The sequence below is a fragment of the Mastigoproctus giganteus genome, chromosome 9 (assembly GCF_048544385.1).
Source record: "Mastigoproctus giganteus isolate SK-2022 chromosome 9, ASM4854438v1, whole genome shotgun sequence".
Taxonomy (NCBI): Eukaryota; Metazoa; Arthropoda; class Arachnida; order Uropygi; family Thelyphonidae; genus Mastigoproctus; species Mastigoproctus giganteus.
Genome location: NC_143583.1, coordinates 75,400 through 102,931, shown reverse-complemented (window position 1 = coordinate 102,931; position 27,532 = coordinate 75,400). Strand labels below are relative to the sequence as shown.

The 27,532-nt window shown below is 39.2% G+C and overlaps 1 protein-coding gene across 1 annotated transcript in view; it reads left to right on the top strand.

Moving 5' to 3' along the window:
* LOC150080029 (kin of IRRE-like protein 3) overlaps positions 1–22,394 on the top strand; it is a 926,673-nt gene extending 904,279 nt beyond the window's left edge. Inside the window, 1 exon segment of the mRNA XM_090381806.1 lies at positions 22,142–22,394. The gene's annotated coding sequence lies outside the window, so the exon portion shown is untranslated.
* The last annotated feature ends 5,138 nt before the right edge of the window (positions 22,395–27,532 follow it).

The following is a 27,532-nucleotide window of genomic DNA, read 5'->3' as shown; positions in this document are numbered from 1 at the left end:
ATATTCTTTCCTTTTAGTTTCAACAACAGTTCCATCTAAAGTCGCCCATTTTAAGACAGTTAAATCTTCAATCTTCTAACGCTTGCTCAGGTTTCGATCCTGAGGGGACATAAATTAAAATTGAGGAAAAACAGTTGTAGAAGAGATGTGCTGAAATTTGCCTTTAGCCAGCGGTTGGTTAATTGCTGGAAAAAAACTTCCATTTATCGTTGTGGAAGTTGATAGCTTAAGTAAATTCAAGGAGGAACTGGACAAATTTTTTGAGGTAATGGATGTGTGAAATTGTTTTTTCCTTTTGACTGATACTATATAAGCTCATGCGCGTGCTTTCTAGCATCATTTGCTCAATAAATATTACGATTAATACTACTATTATTTCAGGATCTCAGTATGTACCAGCTGTTTTTATAGCTGATTTATGCGTATACTGTATTTACATACTGAATTATCAAATTGTTGTGCATTCATTTTTTGCGATGTTATGTTACGTTAATGACTAGCATCACAAATAGAAATATAAACAAAAGATATTTATTAATAGTTTAGGCAGCTAAGTAATATTTGACAGGTGCTCTTGAAATATTCCATAATGAGCATTTACAACAGTTTTGGTAAACACGACAATTATGGCTGAAATATTATCAGAATTTCCTTCAGTTTATCATTTTTAAGGGAAAACAAAATGAAAAGTTCACCAGATGCAAACTAATATTTAGTTGAACCGCCTCTGGCCCTGATGACAGCAGCACACCGTCGAGGCATTGACAAGATCAATTTCTGAAGATAATCGGCTGATCGTTCGTGGTTCCAAATCAATTATGGCTTCCTGAAGTTTATGAAGGGTCTTTGGTTTCTTTCTGGCAGCTGCACATTCCACACGATGTCAACAGTTCTCTATAGGACTTAGGTCCGAGCTGTTTCCTGGCCAGCTAAGAGTTGTATTGGACCGTTTTTCTAACCATTATTTCACCTGTAACAAATGTAAGCCCATTACTGTCGAACCACTAACGCAGAAATGAAGCTAACCTAACGACAGAAGTACCTACTTACACTTTTCGCCCAATGACAAGCAGCAGAGTCGTCCTGAAAGATGTAGTTCCTTGGGAAGGTTGAAATAGTCTCTAATTTTTGGCAGCAATTTGCCTTCCAATATAGACAGGTATTCATTCGCATTTATGGAAACTTTTATAAACTGCAGGTAATTTTCACCGCAATACAAAATGCACTCTGATATCATTTGTCTGGTAGGGAATTTCAGTGTAGACACCACACAGTCTGTATAGTATTCTCACCACGTCTGCGGCGAATCGTTCATATTCCATAAAAGCCATACAGGTTGAATTTCTTCTCGTCCGAGAAAATAACTGACTTCCACTGCTCGCGGATCCATTTGACATGCTCCATACACCAAATTAATCAGGCCTTTTTCATTTTTTGTGAGGAGGAGCTTCTTCTTAGGACGATGGTCTAGAACTCCATTTTTGAAGAGGCGTCTTCTGACTATTCCTGCACTTTCTCCAACTCTTGTATGTTCTTCCCATTCTCCTTTCAGCTCAATCAAGAAGCTTTACGGGTTTCAAGGCATATGCGCTTCAAAATGCGGTCCTGTTTTGGCGTAGAAACTCATTTGCGTCCGGTTCCTTTTTACCTATCAGTAGAACCGGTATTCTTGAGTTTGATAAGAAATCTACTCAATGTCGACTGATTACAAGACACTCTATGAGCAATATGGTGTATAAGGTGTATAAAGCCTTGAATGTTTTGGGTAGGTTCGATGCTGACGGGATGCTTGCGCTTCCTCAGATTAAGAATGAGGAGGCATAGATTCAAATTCAGGAAAGACAGTTGTAAAATAGATGTGTGGAACGTTGCCTTTAGCCAGCGGGTGGTTCATTGCTGGGAACAGACTTTCAGCTATTGTTGTGGAAGTTGAAAGCTTAAATAAATTTAAGGATGAACTAGACAAACATTTCGAGTGACCGGATGAGTTAAATGGAAAATTTTTTTTTTTTTTTTGGCTGATGCTGTATAAGCTCTTTCTTCGTGGCGTCAACTCCACGTAACTCCCCATTCTGACTGCATCTCTTTCAGAGCGTGCCTTATATAGCTGAAATAACAGCTAATTCATAGTACTTCACTACCTACATGTGTCAGTCTTATCTGATGTAATGTGCAAGAAATATTGCCATATATATATACAGGTTGAATCACTACCAGTGCGACAAAGCGATAAATTTGCAGGAGGTGTAGGGGCACAAAGACGAATCGGAATCACATAACATTGCAGGGTCTGAAATGCCTTCGTCATGCGGTAGAGGACGTTGAACTGGAGGTCGCGTGAACAGCGATCCCGCTGGAAGTCAGCATTTGCGAACCGGTTCCCAAGGCAGTAGGATCGATGAGTATTCAAACGTTGAACTGGCCAACATGCACCTCGAGTATGGAGCTGCGGACTGTAACGGGCGCGCCGCTCTGTGCTTGTACCAGGAACGTTCCCCGCACAGGCGTGCTCCTCATCATACGATTTTCGCACGTGTGCACAGAAGGTTACGTGAGACTGGTTGTTTCACGAGAAGTACCATGATTCGAGAGCAAACGACGACGACGCCAGACAATGAGGAGAATGTCCTACATCTTGCAGAAGGCACTCCGAGTAAGAGTACTCCAGCGATAGGCCTACAATTGGGTATTTCCCAATTCACTGTATGGAGGATACTGTCAACAAACCAAATGAGTTCATAGCATCTGCAACGCGTCCAATCATTGGAGCCTGCAGTTTAAACACTCCGGAGTACATTTGGTACTTGGTTTCTTCAACAGAAACGGTTCGCAAATGCTGACTTCCATCGGGATCGCTGTTCACGCGACCTCCTTCAACGTCCTCTACCGCATGACGAAGGAATTTCGGACCCTGCAATGCTATGTGATTCCGATTCGTCGATGTGCCCCCTACACCTCCTGCAAATTTGTCGCACTGGTAGTGAAACACACTATATATATATATATATATATATATATACAAAAAAAAGTAACGAATAATGGTACTAAGAAGCTAATTAATATAGGGGGGAAGTGCCTGTATTTTCGTATACCGCATTGTCATTAGACTTAAACCAATTAAATCTAATTTACGCGTTCTAGTTACAATATTTAAAATGATCCGTCCCCTCCTTGAATAAATATTGACCTTTCCTTCTGGGACACCATATATATATATATATATCCAAGTATGAAAAAGCAAATAGTAGATGATATAATAAATATAAATATTATATTAAATATTAAATAGTCACATAACCAATTAATGCCATCCAAGACGATTAAACATTATATCGGTCCGTACAAATAAATTGCCACTTATTGCCATAATTAACATTTTATTGCCATAATTAATTTTAAGGGTATTTTTTATATATTTTTTTTATAATTTATTGCTTATGTCATGGCATATATTTGTATTTTTTCCAGGTCACGTTGGGTACCCGCTATGGTGTATGGTTTACCTGATAAGCTAGTATATCATATTTTAACTTTAAAAACTCTTACCACTATTAACTTAACGCATATGCATATATATATATTGAATGGTTTCCCAGAAAGAGCTACTTTAATGTACAATTGTTTTGAAATTGGCGCGCAATATTTTCCTTCCCTCCCATCAGACTGGGCCATTTGATTGTCGTTTGCCAGTTATCAGTTGATAGTTGTGACTGTAGAAGTGAATCAGTGAGTAGCGTCAGTTGTCAGTTCTAATTGTAGAAGCGTTTGCTAAAAATGCCGAATATACAGATATGCTGTATGTTTACGGCTTCTGCGATGGTAGTGCCCCTGCTGCTGTTGAAAAATACCATCGGCGCTTTCCTACACGTCGAATTCCGGATCGTAGATTGTTTTCCAACGTTTTCAACGCATTGCGTGAAAGTGGTATGCTTCCCAGTGCTCATGTTTCATCTGAACCAGGACGTCAAGAAAATGTGCAAGAACGGGAACACATTCTGAACATGGTCCAGTGCAGTCCTACAATTAGCACGCGAAGACTTTCTGCACGTTTCGATGTTCAGAACACTACACGAAGAGAGCTTGTATCCATTTCACCCACAGCTTAGGCAAAATCTTCACATAGGAGACAGCCATGCATCTTGAATTTTGTCATTGGTTAAATGCATCCAGGCTAATGCCCATCTCCACCTTGTATCTTATATATTCGAGTGGATCTTCTACATATAGGCCTGCAGTGGAAATGTGTCAGTGTAAGTGTAGTGAATGTTCGTGATTTTGGCAGGCCAGTTAGCCACCAGGGCATCCGCTACCTGGCGGTCACTTCCTGGCATGTGAAGCAGAAACTGGGGGGGGTCTACTAAACTTTCTATACTGTAAGCACACAATTCCACACCCACCAATAGCAGTGCAAGACTGATGGGTTCCTCTATCCCGCTCCCAGGCTGTCCACACCTAAGGAGACAGCAAAAAAAAAGTGTTGAACGAACATGAAAGATTGATATCCCGCATTAGCAAAAAAAAAAAAAAAAAAAAAAAAAAATTATTATTTTAGGGTTGCCCGTAATTAAATACATTAACCTGTATTTGTGTCTGTAAATTGCGTATGTTCTATGGTTGATTTGCCTGTTTTGCTGGACGAAAAGCCCCAGTTACTGGCGAGAAAAACCTTGCTATCTACGCCTGAGACCAACTAACTCAGCCACGGAGTGAAAAAGCCCATTAAAGTTCCTCGCGTCATCGACGGGATTCGAACCCAGGCCTTTTCAACCCGGTGTGGGGAGGACGGTGATGATACCATTCTGCTACCCGCGCAGACTCCCGCATCAGCAAAATCTGCCCGACTCCTGCAATAATACTCTTGATCTGATTATCAGCAGTGATCATTCATGCATTAAAATTTTCCTGAAAAAGGAACCGCTGGGTGGCAGTTGTCACAATGTACTGATGTGGGAATTACTGAAAGATGTAACTACCATCAAAGTAAAGGGAAGGGCTTTTGCTTTCGGAAAGGTGACTTCGGATATCTCAGACAGTTTTTCAATTCTGTAGAGTGGGATCAATTGATAATGTTACCAACGCTGAATTTTATACGGGAAGGGAAGACTTCATGGACTTAATTTTCGATGCAGCTAGGCTTTTCATTCTAAGAAATATTGTTCAAAATTCAGGACTAAATGGATGTTAGAAGAACTAATTAGACAGAGAAGAAAAATGCATGAGATATATGTATACTGTAAATTAACCGGTGACACAGAGCCATGATAGATATAATCTGGTCTGTAATCAAGTCACAATGGAGGCAAAGGCAAAGACAAAGCACCGAAATGGCAATTACCAGAAATATTTGGCAAAGGATGTAAAGAAAAACGGTTCAACGGACCAGTGGTTGTCGCCCAAGAAAATCCACGCCCAATGATCTCCGCTATGTACTCGTAGGCCAAGAGGGACCGACAACAGACAGTGGGATCCATTGGAAATCAGCTGTCCAGGAGCACAGGGTGCAGGATATCCCGAATTACTCTGAACAGGCGACTCCACAAAGATGGACTCTTTTCCCGACGGATAGTACGGTGTGTCCCTTTAAGACCTGCCCATCGGAGAAAACATTTACAGTTGTTCATGAAACACAAAGTCTAGAGAGCAGCCACAATTGGGTAAGGTACTCTTTACTGATGAGAGTATATTCACTCTCAGCAGGAATTCTGGACGTCAGCTAATCTGGCGAGAGGTAGGCACACGATATTAGCATTAGCATTAGCATTAGTAGAGGCAATTGGTGCAAGAAAGCAAGCTTATGCAGCATCAGCCAAAAAAAAAAAAAGAAAAAAAAAACCACTTCCACTTCACCCCTCTGTTCGTTCAAAATACCTGTCCAGCTGAGCCTTAAACTTACTTAAGCTATCAACCTCCACTACAAGGGATGGAAGTCTGTTCCACCAACCACCCGCTGGCTAAAGGCAAATTTCCACACGTCTATCCTACATCTGTCTTTCCTCAATTTGAATTTATGCCCTCTCAGGTGATTATTCTGAGCTAGAGGAAGAATCCCATCAGCATTGAGCATGCTCAAACCATTCAAGGCTTTATACACCTCTATCAGATGACCTCGCTGGTGCCTAGTCTCCAGACACTGTAATTTGCAAAGTTTAATCCTTTCTTCGTAAGAGCACCCCTTTGTTCCATTCACTAATCTTGTTGCCCTTCTCTGTACTCGTTCCATCAGCTCTGCATCCTTCTTGAAATGAGGCCTCCAGACCTGCATACAGTACTCTAGGTGTGGCCTGACCATTGCCTTATACAAGGGAATTAATCACCTCCTTAACCCTACTGGAAAAATTCCTGTATATCATTGACAATACTCCATGAGCTACTCTTGCAGCCCGTCTGCACTGCTCAGAGAACTTCATATCTGCCTGCGCAACAACCCCCAAGTCCCTCTCATTCTCTACCACTGTCAGTGTAGTACCACAGAGTTAATACGTTGCTTTGGGGTTGCTGTTTCCCACGTGTTGTAATTTACATTTGTCAATGTTAAACTCCATTTGCCACATCTCAGTCCATCTGCTCAACCTTTCCAGATCCTGTTGCAGCAGCATAGTGCCAGTAGTGTCCTTGACAACCTTGCCAACCTTTGTATCGTCTGCAAAGTTGGACATTAAGCTTGATATACCATCATCAATATCATTTATAATACAGAAAACAATAACGGACCCGACACTGAGCCCTGAGAGACTCCACTAATAACATTAGTCCACGATGAGCAGTGTCCATTGATTACCACTCTCTGTTTTCTCCCCCTCAACTACCCCCTTAACCATAGCAGCAATGTGCCTCCAATGTCACACTGCTCCAAATTATGTAGCAGTCTTCCATGTGCAACAGTATCAAAAGCCTTTGTAAGATCCAAGTATATAATATCAAAGGTATTCCATGCATCCAGTTCTTTTGTGACTGCATCATAGTATCCAATCAAATTGGTCAGGCAAGACTTCCCCTTAACAAAACCATGCTGTGTCCGAGCTATAACTGGAGTCTTGTCTAAATGATCCTGCAGTGCTTCTTTAACCAGTGCCTCCATTAATTTTCCTGGAACAGAAGTTAAGCTCACAGGTCTATAATTACTTGTGTCAGCCTTTGATCCTCCTTTGTGAATTGGGGTCAAATTTGCAGATTTCCAGTCCATGGGTACCTCCCCTGGGTCCAAGGAACCTCTCATAATTATGGCTAAGGGTTTGCTTACTTCCTTTGCTGCCTCCTTTAATATAACTGGATAGATCCCATCCACCCCGGGTGCCTTTCTTGTGTTTATCTTCAACAGTTTCTCCTCCACATTACTCCCAGTTATTTCCCGATTCTCTAGCTTACTGCAAGAGTTGAATACACCTCTGGCATTCCCCTCGCTGAATAACTCCTCATGTGTGAATGTCGATGCAAAATATTCATTTAGTTTGTGAGCTGCCTGGGCAGGATCATCAACATTTGACCCATAAATATCAAGTGGACCAATCCGATTCATCCCCTTCCTTCTAGAGTTTACATATGTAAAGAACCCTTTGCTGTTTTTGTTTGCATCCCTTGCCAAGGATTTCTCGTAATCTGCCTTTGCCTGCCTAACCTCCTTTGTAACTTGGTTGCACATCAACTTGTATATATCATAGGCTTCTGTGTCATGTGTTAATTTGTAAGTATCCCATGCATCTTTCTTCTCTGCCATATGCCTCATTAGTTCATCTGACATCCATTTTGGCCTAAACCTTGAACAATATTTCTTAGTTGGTATGTAAAGCCTAGTAGCTTCCAAGATAAGTTCTTTGAATGCTTCCCATTTTGAATTTGCTGTTGGTAACATCATCAGTTGATCCCACTGTGTAGAATTTAATTACTGTCTCAGTCCATCGTAGTCGCCTTTACGGAAGCAATAACCCTTCCCTTTACCCCTAATGGTAGTGACCGCTTTGAGTAAATCCCACTTCAGCACACTGTGATCACTGAAATATCACCCCGCAAACATCACTGAAATGGATCGATATGACAGCAAGGTGTTCTCGTCTGGCGAGGTGTTAATTTCAATAGACGTACACAACTCCAGATACTGGAATGCTGTAGTGTAACAGGTGCACGCTACTGTAATGATGTAATCCTACCCCATGTGCATCTGTTCCGATTTGCCATTGGCCCCGAGTTCGTGTTGATGGATGATACCACACCTGCACTGCAGCTGTTGATATGCTTTTTTTAATTGAGGGCATTTATCGTGCATTGGCCTGCCGGTTCTACATATCTAAATCCCACCGAACACATAGTGGACACTCTGGGGTGACGGCTAACAGTACGTCCACTACCACCAGAAAATGTCAACCAGCTAAAGATGGCGCTGACAAAGAACGATATTACCACAAGCACTTATTAACAACATTGTGCTAAGTATGGACAGGTGGGCAAATTTAGCATCGACATTAGGGGTTGCCATATCTCCTACTGAGGGCCACTCTTCCCTTTGTTCTATCTTTGAGACTGATGCATCTGTATCATGGCACCCAGTGCTATGTTGCCATTTTTGAATACATTCCCTCTGTACTCTTTTGTTTCCGTAGTTTTGTCGGTGTTGTTTCCTTCAGTTCATCATTTCTTTACCTGTCGAGTTTCCTTAGGTATACTTTTCCCATATCCAAGCCAGTCCTCTGAGAAGCTACGGGTGAAAACCTGACTGGTCTTTAAGCGTTGCACACCAGTGTAGAATGTCATTACTAAGTTAGCAGTTCGCAATAAGCATAAAGAAAGGTGAAGCGACATAAAGTTATAATAAAATATAATAAAGACAGAAATATTTCAAAAACAATACCAATGACTAGGAGGAGGAAAAATTGATTATGGCATATTGGAAATGCTGGCCATTTCCAATATGCCATGACTCTGGCAGTCAATGGCCGGTCTGACTTTCAAAATTTGAAAGTCACCAGCTGAAAAAACTGAGTAAGATGTGCATGTAAAGCTAATCAAGGCAGCATAAGCAACGCCATGATAGAGTTTGCGTAATACACAATATTAAAAAAAAAAAAATAAGAGCATATAATCACATCACTGGATGTGATTGTTGATCTGTTTATGGAACCCAGAAAATAGTTAAAAGAAATAACTATTGCCAATGTTTAAATAGCAATGATAACATGCTCTTGTGTAAATATTTTAATATGTAAATTTTTATTTTTTTTTTCCCATGTTTAAACCTACACTTGAATAATTAACACTGATATTGGTTTTTTCCCTCCAATCTAATCCTTGTTCATTACATTGTTTTAGTTTTTACTGTAAACCCCTGGCTTGTAGCCGTGAATGGTATTGTGTACGGCATGTGCCTTTTGTATGAAATAAAAAGTTCTTCTTCTTAGTCTTCTTGATTAACATTAGCAGAGATGTACGATGCAAAAAATCAAACTTATTCAGCACCAGCCAAAAAACTCCCATTTCACTCTTCCATTCGTTCCAAATGCCTGTCCAGCTCTGCCTTAAATTTATTCCGGCTATCAACTTCCACAACAAAAGATGGAAATCTGTTCCACCAATCAACTACCCGCTGAATAAAGGCAAATTTCTGCACATCTGTTCTACAATTGTCTTTCCTCAATTTGAATCAATGCCATGTCAGATTCATAACCTGAGCAAGATGAAAAATCCCATCAGCATTCAGCTTGCTCAACCCGTTCAAGGACTTATACAGCTCAAACAGATCATCTTGCAGCTGGGTACTCTCCAGGCGTTAGAATTTGCAGAATTTCAGCCTTTCTTGGTGCGAGCACCCTTTGTTCTTCTCACCAATCTTGTTGCCCTTCTTTGTACTCTTTCTTGCAACTTTACATCCTTCCTAAAACGAAACCTCCAGACCAGTACACAGTACTCCAGGTATGGCCTGTCCATTGCCTTGCACAATGGAACAATAATCTCCATGTCCCAGCTAGCAAAATTACTAAATATCATTGACAAGAGTCCATGAGCTGATATGATACTCCGTCTGCACTGCTCAGCGAACTTCATATTCGAGTGCACAATTACCACTAGGTCTTTTTCACTTTCCACTTTCCGCAGTGCATTACCACACACTTGGTACGTTTCTCTTGCGTTATTGCTACCCATATTCAGTACTTTGCATTTGCAAATTTCAAACTTCAGTTGCCACTTAGCCTATTTCTCCAAGTTTTCTAGATCCAGTTGGAGGAGCATACTGTCTTTTCTGTCAAACTTTGTATACCTTCCTCCTCCAATCTGTACTGTCAACATTTGTATACCTTCCACCTTCAATCTGTACTGTCAACCTTTGTATACCTTCCACCTTCAATCTGTACTGTCAACCTTTGATACCTTCCACCTTCAATCTGTACTGTCAACCTTTACTTGCCAACCATTGTATCATCTGCAAACCTGGATATTAAACATGATTTAACTTCAACAATATCATTGATAAGAATATAAAAGAACAATAGACCCAAAACGGAACCCTGGGAAACACCACTAATAACATTTGCCCACGAAGAACACTGTCCATTGATTACCATTCTCTGCCATCTCCCACTCAACTGGCCCTTTATGCAATGTAGCAACTTACCCTTAATGCCATACATCTGCAATTTGTACAGCAGCGTTCTATGTGCAACAGTATCAAGAGATTTCCTGAACCCCAAGTTTATGATATCAAAATTACTTTTTGCATTCCGCTAATTTGTGAATACATCATAGTATCCAATAAAATTGTCAGACAAGATCTCCCTTTAATAAACCAACGCTGTGTCTTAACTATTACTGCTGTCTTCTATATAGGTGGTCCTGAAATGCTTCTTTAACAAATGGCTCCAATGTTTCCCCTGGAACACAAATTAAACTAACAGGTCTACAGTTACTTGTTTCATCTTTTGAATCCCTTTTGTGAATCGGTGATATATTTGCACAGCTTTATGCCATGGGGACCTCCCTGAGCACAAGGAAGCCTTCATAATTAGGGCTAACGGTATACTTACTTGCTTTGCTGCCTCTTTCAATATAATTGAATAGATCCCGGCCAACCCAGGTGGCTTCCTTACGTTTAACTGCAACAATTTCTACTGCAATTTGCTCTCAGTTATTAAAAAATTATTTAGCTTCCTGTTAGAATTAAATGAGCTTCCGGTATTCCCCTCATTGAATAACTGCTCTTGTGTGAATGTAGATGCAAAATACTCATTCAGTTTATTACCTTCCTGGGAATGGTCATCAATAGTCAACCCATCTCTATTAAGTGATCCAATCTGATTCAGCACTTTCCTTCTAGAGTAAAGAACGCTTTGCTCTTTTTTTTGCAACCTTTGCCAACGATTTCTCTTATTCTGCCTTCGCCTGCCTCACCTCCTTTGTTACCTGATTACAGACTAGCATATATCTGACATAGACATGTGTGTCACCTGACACTTGTTATGTATCCCATATATTTTACTTCTCTACCACGAGACATTAATCCATCTCACATCCATTTAGGACTAAACTTTGAAGAGGATTTCTTAGTTGGAATTAAAAGCCTTGTAATCTCCAGAATTAAGTCCCTGAACATCATCATTGGTAACATCATCAGTTCATTCAACGGTATAGAATTTAAAACCTGTCTGAGACCTCTGTACTCACCTTTACGAAACCAGACGCACTTCCCTTTAGTTTTAATGGTAGTTACATCTTAATGTAATTCCCACATTACTATATTACGATCACTGTTACCAAGTGGTTCCTTTATCTGAAAATTATAATGCATGAATAATCACTGCTGATATTCAGATCGAGAGTATTACTCCCACTGGTTGCATTTCCAGCATGTTTATGAAGAAAATAGTCAATAATTAAATCCACAAATGTCTTGCTAGAGTGGGAGTGACCACACAAATGTTCCAGTCAATATGCGGAAAGTTAAAATCCCCCATTATAAGACATACAGATTGCTCGTCCACTCAATTTTTCTGCACAATTTCTCATTATAATCATTATATTCATCAGGACTATAAAACACACCTACTCTCATTTTTCCTTCCCGAGTGCTTATGTCACACTAAACAGATTCAAAATTGCATTGACCATCAACATCAATTGGTTGCACTTCCTTAGATTTTGTGTTCCTTATCTAACAGCCTAACCAATCCTTCTTTACCCATGTATACCCCAAATTCCAATTCTGCACTGCTTATGTCTGTGTGAAACCACGTCTCTGATAAATTCCGATAATATCTACCTTTTATGTCTTAATCAGCACGTCAATTTCGTCAAATATATTCACTATATTCATAGCATTTTTGTTCATGGAAGTATACATGCACCTGTTTCTATCCTCAGTTAACCTAACACAGACCATATATTTACTTGTTCCACTATGATTCCCAGCAGGCCTTGAAATCTCCATTGACTTGATTTCCAGGATAGTGTTCAATACCATTAGAATTACAATTAGCATTAGAAGAGGCATATGATGCAAGAAAGCAAGCTTATGCAGCATCAGCCAAAAAAAAAAACACGCTCCCATTTCACCCCTCCATTCGTTCCAGTTACCTGTCCAGCATACCCTTAAATTTATTAGGCTATCAACTTCCACAACAAAGGATGGAAGTCTGTTCCACCACCCAACCACCCGCTGGCTTAAGGCAAACTTCCACACATCTATCCTACATCTGTCTTTCCTCAATTTGAATTTATGCCCTCTCAAATGATTATTCTGATCAAGAGTAAGAATCCCATCAGCATTGATCATGCTAAACCCATTCAAGGCTTTATACACCTCAATCAAATCACCTCGCAGGCGACTAGTCTCCAGACACTGTAATTGGCAAATTTTAAGCCTTTCTTCGTAAGAGCAACTCTTTGTTCCATTCACTAATCTAGTTGTCCTTCTGTGTAATCGTTCCAACACCTCTACATCTTTCTTAAAATGAGGCCTCCAGACCTGTATATAGTACTCTAGGTGTGGCCTGACCATTGCCTTATATAAGGGGATAATCACCTCCTTATCCCTGCTAGAAAAATTCCTCTATATCAGGGGACACTCAAGTATACCTTTATCCATTGCAGCAGTTTGTCTCCAATGCCATACGCTCCAATTTGTGCGGCAGTCTTTCATATTCAACAGTATCAAAAGCCTTTCTCAAAACCAAATATACTATATCAAACTATTCCCTGCATCCAGTTGCTTTCGGACCGCATAATAATATTCAATCATATTGGAGAAACAAAGCTCCTGCTTAACAAACCCATGCTCTGTCTGAGCTATAACAGAAGTCTGGTCTAGATGATCCTGCACTGCTTCTTTAACCAGTTGCTGTATTAATTTCCCTGCAACAGAAGTAAAACTAACAGGTCCATAATTAATTTTGTCGCCCATTGATCCTACTTTGTGAGGAGTCACATTTGCACCTCTCTAGTCTCTTCCTTGAAATCAGGGTACCACCCCTGATTCCAAGGAAGCTCTCATAATTATAGCGAAGGGTTTACATACTTCCTTTGCTGCCTTCTATAATATAACTGAAGAGATCTCCTCCATCGCAGGTGTCTTTCTTATGTTCATCTTTAACAATTTCGTCTCCACTTTCCTTTCAGTTATTACAAAATCATCCAGCTCACTGCCAGTTTAGTTCATCTCTGGAATTCTTCCTGAATAATTCATTGTGCGTGAATGTAGATGTAAAATACTAATTTAGTTTGTTATCCACATGAGCATGATCATTAACAGTTCAATCATCGATATCCAGTGGACCAATCTGCTTCATCCCCTTCCTTCTAGTGTTTGCATCGGTGAAAAACTCTTCGCTATTTTTCTTTGCTATCTTTGCCATAGAGGATTCATATAACCTTCCTTTGCCTGCCTGCCTAATCTCCTTTGTGAATTGGTTACAGATCAACTTATATTTATCATAGGCTTCTGTGTCACGTGTTAATTTATATGTATCCCATGAATATTTCTTCTCTGCCATATGTCTGATTAGTCCATCTGATATCCATTTAGGCCTAAACCTTGAACAAGGTTCCCTACTTGGTGTGAAAAGCCTAGTAACTTCCAAGGTTAATTCTTTGAATGCTTCGCATTTTGAGTTTGATTTGCTGTTGGTAACATCGTCAATTGGTATCACCATATAGAATTTAAGTACAGTCTCAGACCTCCGTAGCTACCTTTACGAAAGCAATAACCCTTCCCCTTACCCCTGATGGTAGTTACCTCTTTGAGTAAATCCCAATTCAACACACTGTGATCATTGCCACCTAGTGGTACCTTTATCTGCAGATTCTTAATGGATGAAGAATCACTACTGATAATCAGATCAAGTGTATTACTCCATCTAATTGCCTCCTGAACATGCTGATGTAAAAAACAATCATCCAATAAATCCCAAAAAGCTTTGCTAGTGTGTGAGTGACCAACGCAAAAATTCCTGTCAATATTTGGTGAATTAAATTCCCCCATTATAAGAATCACTGATTTACTGGCCCACTCTATTTCCCTCTACAGTTCCTTATTATACTAATCGGAGTCATTAGTTCCTACTCACAATTTTGATCTCCCAGGGCTTATGTTACACCAAACTGACTTGTCTCTGCACTGTCCAGCGATGTTGACTGGATATACCTCATTGTTTTTATGTGTTTCTTAACTAATAGCATAATACCTCCTATTCCTATCCTGTCTATCCTTTCTGTACATGTAGTCTGCGCGGGTAGCACAGTGGAATCGTCCTCGTCCTCCCCACACCTGGTGGGAAAGGCCTGGGTTCGAATCCCGTCGATGACGCGAGGAACTTTAATGGGCTTTTATCACTCCTTGGCTGAGTTAGTCGGTCTGCGGCGTAGATAGCAACGTTTTTCCCCAGTAACTGGGGTTTTTCGTCCATCAAAACAAGCAAATCGACCATAGAACATACGCAACTTACAGACACAAATACGGGTTAATGTATTTAATGATGGGCAACCCTAAAATAATACTTTTTTTTTCTGTACATGTTGTACTACCTAAATTCGAGTTCTGCATTCACTACATCTGTTTGACACCACATCTCTCATATACGAACAATATCTGCCTTTTGATATTTTGAGCAACACCTCAAATTCATCGAATTTATTTACCAAACTCCTAGCATTGGTGTTCACGCAATTATACATGCACCTGTTACTATTCTTAGCTACCCTATTAGAACCCACGCGTTTACCTGTACCACAGTGACTTCCAGCAATCTCAGAAATCCCCTGCTTCTTTTATTCCAGGCTGCTGCTTATTCCAATACAAGCACTGCAAGATTTTCACTTCTGCCAATCTAGCAATTTTCCGACCTCCACATACTGCCTCGATAGCACCAGCAAATGTTCTTTCACCCTTTATATTTAAGTGTATCCCATCCATGAAGAAGCAGTCTCTCCTGTTAACCAGCACAGACCAAGCTGTGAAAACGTCTACCCATTGAACCTTGCGGAATCTCTCCAGGGCCGAATTGTTCGACAAGGCTCTCATCATGTACTCCCTGCTATCGTTCCTGGGCAGAATTGCAGACACATTCGAATTCAACCCTAATTCACGGCTTTTTTTCAACATTGACCTGTACTTATTAAGTAATTCTGCCGGTCTCCTACTCTTTATATCATTATTGCCAAAGTGTACAGCTATATCACCTTTTGTGCCCTTGAAAGATAATATCCGCTCTACAACGTAATCAACCTTTGCCCCTGGATGACATACCCTGGTCCTGTTCCAGCTATCCTTTTTACAAAGCATATTTCCTGTTTCCCTGACAAAAGAATCACCAACAACTACTAGTTCCTGTGGGACCAGCGCTTTCTGCCTTGGGTGTTGCCGCTGTGTTGCGTGATGAACAAGTGCATCCTCTGGCATTGATGTGGGCAGTTGAGAGCTTGATGGGCCCCTTAATTTAGTTCCTTCGAGGGCATCCACCCTGTAATTTAAGCTCTCGTATAGGCCCATAACAACGCTGAGTTGCTGCCTGATTTCGTTACACTCCTTACATCATGCTCACAAAGACATTACCCATGGCAATATCATGTCCCGCACCCAATTGGATCACAAACATCATGCAAGCAGTGCATTTTAAAAGGCTGTGATTCAGAGGACAACTGCCATCCCCCCCCCTCAGTTCTCCTCTGCGCCACAGCACTCCCATTAGCTTGAGCATTTTGCTTTTCTGCTCTGGTGTGAGTCATGATTTCGATTTAATTTCAATAAAATTTCATTTAAATACACAATTATAACCCTAAACTTGTATCCCAACACAGTTGTAACGGTCTATATATTTTTCAGTATCAAGTATTAATTATCTATGAGTCCCCTTTATATAACTTCCGTATCAAGTTATGTATTAATTAATTATGTTACGTTTGTAATCTAAGCTGTTATATATATTTAATTAAAAGTACTATTTAATTGACAACGAAGTTTAAGAAGTTTAATAGATTTTACTGATCAACTGACAATATTATAACCTATACAATACTAACGCTATCTAGTTCGGAATATAACGTATCGTATAATAAAGGCGGAAAGTTAGGAAGGGTAAATCTATGAACCCTTAAGTATTAATTAACTTCCAAATCTCGCTGTCTCAATTCAGAATAAATTAACGATCCTGCCTAGGTCTATATTCTACTTACAGAAAATAATTTGATGTAAAACATTGTCAATGAAGCTGCAAAAAACTTCACGTTCAGCGGAGCTGCAACTTGCACCACGTGATTTTGATACCCCTACCGATACTTTTATGCAATTACAAGGCCCAGTTAAGAATTAATACACCAGATTAATCAGAAAATCACAGTATAATGCTATACTACTAAATTAAATCAAACGTTTTAGAAAAACAATAATTTCAAATCAACAAATAAGAAAAATCCACTTGGCGGCTTTGAACGTGTTTGGCTCCAACAAGCCTCGGAAGCAGACTCCCAAGTTTATTGCAGATCTCAATAGTGCTGCATGTGTGATTTGCGACAAAGCATGGCAGAGTAACACTATCCAAGTGGTGTGGTTTCTTCTTATATTTGTGAAATTAATTCTCTTACCATTGTTTTCACTGAAACAAGCATATTCCTCACTTGGCCCAAAATAGCATATTGTCCGTACGCATGTCGCAAGTGCCTTATTTGCATGAATGGTAAGTGAAGAGAAATAAGGGTCTCTGTCACTAAATTCAACTTCGGTAAATGTGAATGAATGTCTGGATAGTCAAAGCCATTGAACTTACATAGTTTTGGAATGCTGTGTTCTGAAGTGATCCTCAGCGGCTATTATTACACATAAGAATCCCATCCGCATCAACATTGGGAAATGCAGTTCGTTTGAATGGTGCATCTTTACCAGGTGGTTTTTTGTGTCGTTTTCGAACCAAAGATGATCAGAAATCTAGCATACAGAAGAGCTGTACTGCTGTACACAATTAATACTCTCTTCGGTTAAATTGGTGTAAGATGAAGTGTCATTGCGGATTGAAGGCATTGCAAAATCCAAAGCTTGATCTTGTGTGTATCCTCAAACTCCTTTGTCATTCTCGCACAGCCATTGACACCTACATCTTCATTTTCTTCTGTTGGCTTGTTTGATAATCCCGACAATGCTCTGTACTTGACTTCGGCATCGTTGAACAGAAAAGTTAGAGTAGTATGGCATTCAGTCTTTTTCACTACTCACAAAATTCTTGATGTGAAAACATCTAGGCACTTAACAATGGAATGAAAGAAAAATTAGCATTAGCATGAGTAAAGGCATATGATGCAAGAAAGCAAGCTTATGCATCATCAGCCAAAAAAACAAAAAAAAATCCCTTCGACTTCACCCCTCCGTTCATTCGAAATACCTGTCCAGCTGAGCCTTAAACTTATTTAGGCTATCAACTTCCACGACAAGGGATGGAAGTCTGTTCCATCAACCCGCTGGCTAAAGGCAAATTTCCGGACATCTATCCTACATCTGTCTTTCCTCAATTTGTATTTATGGCCTCTCAGATGATTATTCTGAGAGCGCATAAATTCAAATTGACGAAAGACAGATGTAGGATAGATGTGTGGAAATTTGCCTTTAGCCAGGAAAAAAACGCATATTATAACAATACATATATTTGTAGTTTCAATTATACTATTCAACAAATGGCTACAATCAAATGGGTAATTAGCCTACTGACCTAAAATCTTTCAAACGTTGATTTTGTATAGTAAACAGTGGGCATGTGCATAAAAGATTGCATCTTTCATACTAAATATTTCGACTGAAGTATGAGGCAAATATCTCTAACATTAATGCGTAGAGTAAGTAACGGGCGTGAGCCTAAAATGTTATATCATTCATGATTTCCGTTCTAGCTGTACGATTTTAAAATGGTTCTGATTTTCAACAAACATTCTCGTCTGGTTATCGTCAGACAAACTTTTACAATCATCCAAACAGCGAGATGAAAATATCTTTCGTGTGTACAGGGCACACACGTATCTTTTTTTCACTCAGATCCAAGTCCCCATTATTTCTGACTGTTTTGTGTTTCCGTTTTCTCTCTATCTTAAATACCTTTGTGTTTCTCTAAGTTGGTTTCTAAGTTATACGGGAACTCCCTGACTTTCCGTAAACTCGACTTACTGAATTCGATTTTACGTAAGTTTTTCCCCGCCCGTGCAAACATAAAAAAATCATGGAAACGTATTTTGCATCTAGTAGGAATAAATGTAAGTATCGTGAAAATATCGTAATGTGAACCCAATAATACATGGTTTTTTATTTTTTAATTTGTTCCAAGTCCTTGGAAGTTGAAAATATCGCTATATTACTAAGTAATTTATCTTTCTAAAAGGTCATATTTATAATGGAAATTGCACTACCCTTTCATTTTTATCATATGTTCCCGTTATAAGAATCAATTTTGAACGCCTTTGTAATATTTATCTAAAGCACATTTCTGGAGGTCACTACCATAAAACAGTATGCACTTTATGTTCAAACTTTACGGCTTTTCTGTTCGTGCATCTGATTATAAACGAGTGGTAAACTCGATCTTATTACATTTGCAATAATGCCGAAAACTGAAATGTGTTAGTTTTTAAGCTATTCTGGTGAAATGTGTTCCCCTTCATTGAAATCTTCGATCACATAAAATACAAATTTTCAGAAACTTCTCTTCATTTGTAATTACGTATTACAATGCTGAAGGGAAAGCGACCAACGAAAGGTGCAAGTGGTGGTAATGCCAGGAAATGAAACAAAATGGAGTTTGAAATGAAGATGAAAATGATTAAATATGAAGCAGGAGAAACTTTTTCATCTATTGCAAGGGAAATTAGGTCTAGCTGATTCAACAGTGAATATTGTTCAACTGTTGAATACTTCCATAGTGAAAACTGTTGAAATGTTGAATACTGTTGAACTCTTTTAAAGGACAGTGCAGGTATAAAGGAACATGTCAAAGAATCAACGCACATGAGATCAACAGTGATCACCAAACAGCGTTCAGGTGTTATATCGACGATGGAACAGCTGTTCCATGGCACCTGATATGGACCGGACCAATAATATGGACCAAAAATCAGATTCAGAAGCGACTTCCTCTGAGTCTAATGACCATTCATTCAAAAGCAACAAGTATTTGTAAAGATATTAAGGATAAGTACGGCAAACCACGACCCAAGTTCGTGGCAAGCAAACGGTGGTTTAATAAGTTCAAGCATCGCACTGCTTTTCACAACCTTAAATTATTCTGTGAAGTCGCCAATGCGGATTCAGCAGCTGGAGATAAATTTTGTGATGTGCTGGGAAAAATATTGATTAAGGCGGCTATTCAATGCAGGAAAATTTTAAGGATTACTAGACTACTCTGTATTGGAAAAAAATGGCGATTCGAACACACATTGCCAAAGTGAAAAGCACAATGCCAGGTTTCAAGTCATCAAAAGATAGGGCCCAACTCTTGCTTGGGGCTAATGCAGTGGGATATTACAGATTAAAACCACTGCTTCTGCACCATTCTGGAAATCCTTGTGCATTTAAGGCCATCAATAGAGCCACCATACCTTTGCATTTCCGATCCAAACAGAGAACATGGATAACAATATCGCTCTGTGAGGATTGGTTTAAATGCTCTAGCTTCTTCCCAGGGTAGAAAAATATTGTAAAGACAACGGTCTTCCTTTTAAGATTTTGCTTCTATTAGATAATGATCCTCGACATCCTACGCGTATAGATGATTTCAATTCGAACGAGAGTGTCATATTTCTAACGCCAAACACGACTTCACTCATCGATCTTATTGAGCACGGTTTTATTTCGAATTTAAAATCATACTATTTATGCACAACATTTGTTGAGGCATTGTCTGCAGTAGACGATGAGAAAAATTTTATGTTAAGAGACTTGGAAATCTTACAATATTTATCATGCCATCTTATATCATGCCTAATTAAACATTAATAAGGCCTGTGCAGAAATTAATAAAATTTGTTTAAATGGCGCATGGAAGAAAATATGCCCACGACATATAAAATCGAATTGAACGAATTGAAAAACACGAATCATATGAAGCTGCTACAGAGAAGATTGTAAACGTTTCAGAGCTACTTCACTTGAAGGTTGATGCCAAAGATGTGCAGAAGTTAATAGAGGAAGAAGATAAGCAATTGTCTAACGAAGAACTTAATGACTTTCACGCAGCGATATGAAAGAAGAAAATGCTGTCGAAGCTCAAGATGAACCAAATGATGAGCCAAGATGCTTCATCGCCAGAGAGACGCCAATTGCATTTTCAGAAATTGCAACAGAAATAGCGAGGTTTGAGACAATGGATTCTGACAGCGAACGATTCTTCAAAGTTAACTGAGGGGCGAAAGAAATCAACCATGAAAAGAAAACGCCACCGTCCAGTCATCCATTAATATATTCATTCGTAAGGTTCAGTGGCTTCTAATTCTCCACAGCTCTCAACTTCCGGAGCGGTGTTCTTATCAGCTGAAGACGTCGATTCTGAAAATGATGCTCGAGAGGTAAAATCTACTGACATTATACCTGTCTCCTGTTTTCTTTTTTTTTTAATTTTATAATTTTGGAATTTTTTTAAATTGCACGCTTTTGTAATTTTTTTTGCACATGAGATAAAAAATTGAATAAATAATTCTATTTATATGTTCGTCGAACATTTATTTTTTGATTCAATCAATTCAGCGAACGCAATTGCGAGTGCAACACAGGCATGGGGAATTCCCCAAATTACTTAGCTTCCATGGAACGCAACCTTTACATAAGTCGGGGAGTTTCTGTACTCGTGTCGTGAATATTCCTTTTGTATTTCTATCAATTATCCAGGCGATTGAGACGCATAAAAAATAGCGTTTATGTCCAATTCAATATACAAGGTTATTGAAAATGGTCCGGGGTTTCAAACAATTCCTGTACACACATGAGCAGACATAGGAAGAAAGAAATATTTCCAGAATGCAAGTATAGTAATTAAGTTTTTTTCCATACCTCATGAATGTTCAATAGGAGACCCTTTAGTGAAATCGCACCTGAAATCGCCCAAAATCGCATTCTGCTTATTCACTTTCCCCGACAAATGGAAGATCGATTCATCAGAAAAAATCACTCTGTCAGCAAAGTGGCATTGCACAACGGTAACAGATTTACTTACATGAAACTCCAACACAGTAAAAGCTTTCACATTACATTCCGAAGGCATGTCGCAACATAGCAGAACTAGCATCACAGGAAAACGAACGACTGCACGGCGGTATGCGTCAAACGCCATCTGCTCGTTAGCCGTGCAGCATACCGAACAAATGCGAGCGTGGGAACGAAACTTGAGATATTATGCGGTCTTTTGAGATAGCTACAAATGATTATGACACATACGCTTTCCCAAAAAAAAATTCTGAAACTCTGGACTTCATTTTGAATAACCCTGTATTTTTGCTTTCAGTTTTGGTATACTATACAGACACATGTACAGTGTAAACTCAATATTTCTGTTAAAACTACATATTCTTAAAGGTATTAGTATAATAAGAAAACTGATGCAATAATTGCCACGTTGCATAATTGAAGCATTACTGTTTTCATTAGTTTTATAATTTAGTGTATTTTTTATTAATTTTCATTCAAACGAATTTCTGTTTTCAGGACTAGTTATCAAAATCTTCACAGTGGCCTCTACCACGTGACTTCTCCGAATCAGTGCTCCCACGACAGCTCAGGATGGTTTTGCCTCCTAATGAAAAGGGATATCCTGACTGATCGGAGTGTTATGTGACAATCGATGGACTCTGCTGCCCGACCGTGTGCCCCGCAAGACATCAGCTCATTCACATCTGGTTCACCAGCCTGTGAGTTACAACATCCTTCTGTTACAGAAATAAGCAACGTTTATATCTCATGAGACCAGAGAACTGTGTCAAACCTTCTGAAGGATGTGCGCTTGAATACTTCAATTTCTACAGCGTTTCTTTCAAAAGGAAATACTCTTTTTTTGCAATTTTCCTACCGTGAAATGCGAAAAGTTGATAGTTTTCTGCACAAATGAGTCATTAATCAAAGTGATTCAGAGGTTCGTTATAATGTTATAAATTTCTAAATATAATAAAGTGATTACAAAGGACTAAACAGCAATTTTTGATTAAATTTCATTAAGTGTGATGTGCCTTTTTGTTAAACTGTTATGGTTTGCTAAAAAAAGTGAAGATTTCTCGACAATACCTAAATCCTAAACTCTAGAATTAACTCAACACTGCAGAAAAGCTTAGCGTTTTGCTAGGGTAGCTTGAGAATAGAAACACCAATTCTCAACATCTATAAGTCTCAGGACGAGGAAAAGATAAATAGACAGATAGATAGATAGAGAGAGAGAGAGAGAGAGAGAGAGAGAGAGAGAGAAGGAGAGAGAGAGAGACGCAATGAAAATAAATAAATAAATGCATGATTTGAAATATAATTCACTGAAGGAAACTACAGCTACCATGAAATTATCTAAAACGATCGTAGTTCAGGATACAAAAATGCGCCTTTTTTTAATTCTTCCAGGTGTAGCCAATTTTGTGAATGACAAAAACACATCCGACTTCTTAACACTACAAATATGAACCTGTACCCTGTAAATACTAACCTATACAATGAGAGTACTGACTTATGTTGAATTAGGGTTGAATTTGAAAGTGTCTGCAATTGTGCCAAGACATGATAGGAGGGAGTATATGATGAGAGCCTTGTCGATCAATTCGGCCCTGGAAAGATTGTACAAGGCTCACGGGGTAGAATTTTTTAAAGCCTGGTCTGTATTTGTTCACAGGAGAGACTACTTCTACAGGGATGGGATACACTTAAATGGAAAGGGTGCAAGAATATTTCCTGATGCTAACGAGACAGTGTTAGGTGGATCGGAAAACAGATACATTGGGGGGATACAAGGACTAATAATTTAACAGTAGCCCTAGGCAGAGGTGAAGGTGATTCTTGCACAACGTCTACTAGAATAAGCGACCTGGAGCGAAGGGTGTTGGGGGTTTCAGGGACGGATGGCAGTTATCCTCAAATAAGTGGGCATATGGGATGTGTTAAGGTAATTAGTAATAGGAATAGGAGCATGTATGCTTGCATTTATACCAATGCTAGAGGAATAGTAAATAAATTTGATGAATTTGAAGTGTTGGTCAAGACATCAAAGGCGGATATTGTTGGGACAGCAGAGACGTGGTGTCACACACAGATATAAGGAGTGCAGAACTGGAATTTGGGGAGTACAATGTGTACAGAAAGGATAGACAGGATAGAAAGGGAGGAGGTGTTATGCTGTTAATTAAGAAAAACATGAAATCAAAAGAAGTGCACTCAGTTGATACAGTTGAACAGGGCACTGTTGAGTCAGTTTGGTGTAACAGAAACACTGCGAAAGCAAAAATAAGAGCAGGAGTGTGTTATAGGCCCAATTACTTGAATAAGTACAATAAACAATTGTACAGAGAAATAAAGTGGGCTAGTAAATCAGAATGTCTTATAATGGGGGATTTTAACTTCCCAGATATTGATTGGAACTTGTGGGTTGGCCACTCACACACTAGTAAGAATTTTGTGGATTTATTGGATGATTGTTTTCTGCACCAGCATGTTCGAGAGGCAAACAGAAAGAGTAATACTCTTGATCTGGTTATCAGCAGTGATTATTCGTTTTTAAGAATTTGCGGATAAAGGAACCACTAGGTGGTAGTGATCACAGTGTGCTGATGTCGGGTTTACTTAAAGGTATAATTACCACCAGGAGTAAAGGAAAGGGTTTTTGCTTCCGTAAAGGGGAGTACAGTGGTCTCAGACAGTTTTTAAATTCTGTACAGTGGGATCAACTGACGATGTTACAAACAGTAAATTCTAAGTGGGAAGCATTCAAGGAATTAATCGTGGATACTACTAAAAGTTTCATACCAATTAAGAAATATTGTTCAAGGTTTAGGCCTAAATGGTTATCAAATGAACTAGTGACACTCGTAACAGAGAAGAAAAATCCCATGCATATAAATTATCAAGTGACTCAGAAGCCTACGGCAGATATAAGCTAGTCTGTAATCAGGTCACAAAGTAGGTTAGGCAGGCGAAGGTAGATTACGAGAAGCCCTTGGCAAAAGATGCTAAGAAAAACAGCAAAGATTTCTTTATTTTATATAAACTCTAAAAGGGAGTGGATGAATCTGATTGGTCCACTTCACATCGATGGTTCGACTGTTGATGATCCGGCTCAGATAGCAAACAAAGTGAATGAGTATTTTGCATCTACATTCACACATGATGAATTATTAAGGTTTGAAAATGGCAGAAGGTTATCAAATTGTAGCAGGATACTTAATGATTTTTTAATAACTGAGAGCAAATTTGACGAGAAATTGTTGAAGTTAAACCTCACAAAAGCACCTGGAGTGGATTGGATCTATCCAGTTATGTTAAAGGAGGTGGCAGAGCAACTAAGCAAACCCTTAGCCATAATTATGAGAGCATCCTTGGACTCAGGGGAGGTTTCCATGGACTGGAGATGTGCAAATGTATCCCCAATTCACAAAGGGGTATGGAAAGGTGACACGAGTAATTACAGACCAGTTAGTTCAACTTCTGTTCCTGGAAAATAATGGAGTCAGTAGTTAAAGATGCATTGCAGGATCATCTACACCAGACTGCAGCAATAATTCAGACAAAGCATGGGTTTATTTAGGGAAAGTCTTGTCTGACAATGTTTGATAGTATATTATGATGTGGTTACCAAGGAACTGGATGCAACTGTTAAGTTTGATATCATATATTTGGGTTTTAGGAAAGCTTTTGACACTGTTGTGCATGAACGTCTATTGTACAATTTGGAGCAGAATGATATTAAGGGTAAGTTGCTACAATGGATAAAAGGATCGTTAAGTGGGAGAAGACAGAGGGTGGTAATCAATGGGTGCTGCTCTTTGTGGACTAATGTTATTAGTGGAGTTGGGTCCACTGTTGTTTTGTATATTTATCAATAATATTGATGAAGGTATATCAGGCTTAATGTAGACGTTTGCAGATGACAAAAGTTGGCAGGGTTGTTAATGACAGTAATGGTAGTGTGCTACTGCAACAGGATCTATATAATTTGGGCAGATGGGCTAAGAAGTGGCAACTGATGTTTAACTTTGACAAATGCAAAATACTGCATATGGGTAGAAGTAACCCCAGAGAAACGTACCAACTGTGTGGTACTAAACTTAAGGTGGTAGGAAATGGAAACGACTTGGGAGTATTTGTGCAGGCAGATATGAAGTTTTCTGAGCAATGCAGACAGGCTGCCAGGGCAAGTCATGGGGTTTTGTGAATGATATATAGGAATTTTGCTAGCAGGGAGAAGGAGGTGATTATCCTCTGTATAAGGCAATGAGGTGATTATCCTCTGTATAAGGCAATGAGGTGATTATCCCTCTGTAAATAAAAAAAATCAATTTTAGCAAGACTGAAATGTTGACTTCAGGGCCAGGACACGTTCTAAAGATTGCAGGATTTAAAATCAAACAAATCGATAAATTGAAATATTTGGGATCAATCTTACAAATTGATGGTCATCCCAAGCAGAGATCAATAACAGAATTACAGACGGCAGAAAGGCTATTGGCATGTTAAACTCTGTTCTGTGGAGCAAAAATATTCTCCATAAAACAAAGAAACTTTTATTTCAAACGATTGTACAAAGTCTTCTTTTGTATGGAGCGGAAACCTAGACATTGAATAGGCGAGCGGAAAAAAATTGCTCCCCAAAGAAATGGAATTTTGGGAGGGCTCAGCAGGAACTTTTAGGAGAGACAGAAAACTGAATTAAGACGGTACGGATAAAATGGAAGTGAAAAAGACTATTATTGACACTATCAGAGAAAAGCGTCTTACATGTTATGGACATGTAAAATCGGTGCTAGAAAACATATACCCCAAGGCTATCCTGGATTGGATACCTCCTGGAAGAAGGAGAAGAGGAAGTCCTAGGAGGACATGGATGGATGGAGTATGGGAGCCCATGACAGCCCGAGGCTTAACCGACCAAAAGACACCTAGAACCACATTTTATGGCGGGAAAAATTTCCTAACAAGAATTAACTTGTAGGCTGAGGAAACCCATTGTAAATGGAAACACTCCTGTTGAAGAAGAAGAAGATAAGGCAATGGTCAGGCAACGCCTTGAGCACAGCGGACAGGTCTGGATGCCTCACTTTAGGAAGGATGTAGATTTACTTGAGCATGTACAGAGAAGGGCAACCAGATTGGTGAGGGGAATGAAGGGATCCTCTTACCAAGAGCGGCTTATTAAGTTCTGCAAGTTGCAATGTCTGGAGACTAGGCACCTGTGGGGTGGTCAGATTGTGGTGTATAAGGTTGAGCTTGAATAGGTTGAGCACGCTGAATTCTGATGGGATCCTTCCACTTGTTCAGATTACGAACCTAAGGGGGCATAAATTCAAATTAAGAAAAGACAGAGGTAGAATAGATATGTGAAATTTTGCCTTTAGCGAGCGGGTGGTTAATTGCTGGAACAAACTTCCATCTGCTGTTGTGGAAGTTGATAGGTTGAATAAATTTAAGGAGGAACTGGACAGGCATTTGGAGGGAATAATGTGATTTTTTTTAACTGATGCTGCATAAGCTCATACACATGCTTTCTTACATCACATGCCACTACTACTACCACTACTACTACTACTACTACTTATAGAACTCTACCTGTGTGCTTTAATATCTGGTATTAAAGCGCACAGTTAGAACAGGAGATTATTTAAGTACAGGAGATAAGTTTTCGTGAAAACGCCTGTAGGAATGATAAAACGCATTTATGAAATTTGAAAACCTTAGATGTTCAAATCTAATTCAGTAATAAATCACATTAAACTTGATCAGTAAATAGTCAATCTATTGCCGGCATCTCACCATTAATGTGAAAAATAACCCATTGGACCGTGTCTATTAAACCAAACAAATGAGTTATAATATTTAAACTTATATCATGGAACTGTTTTAATGAAAGCCTAA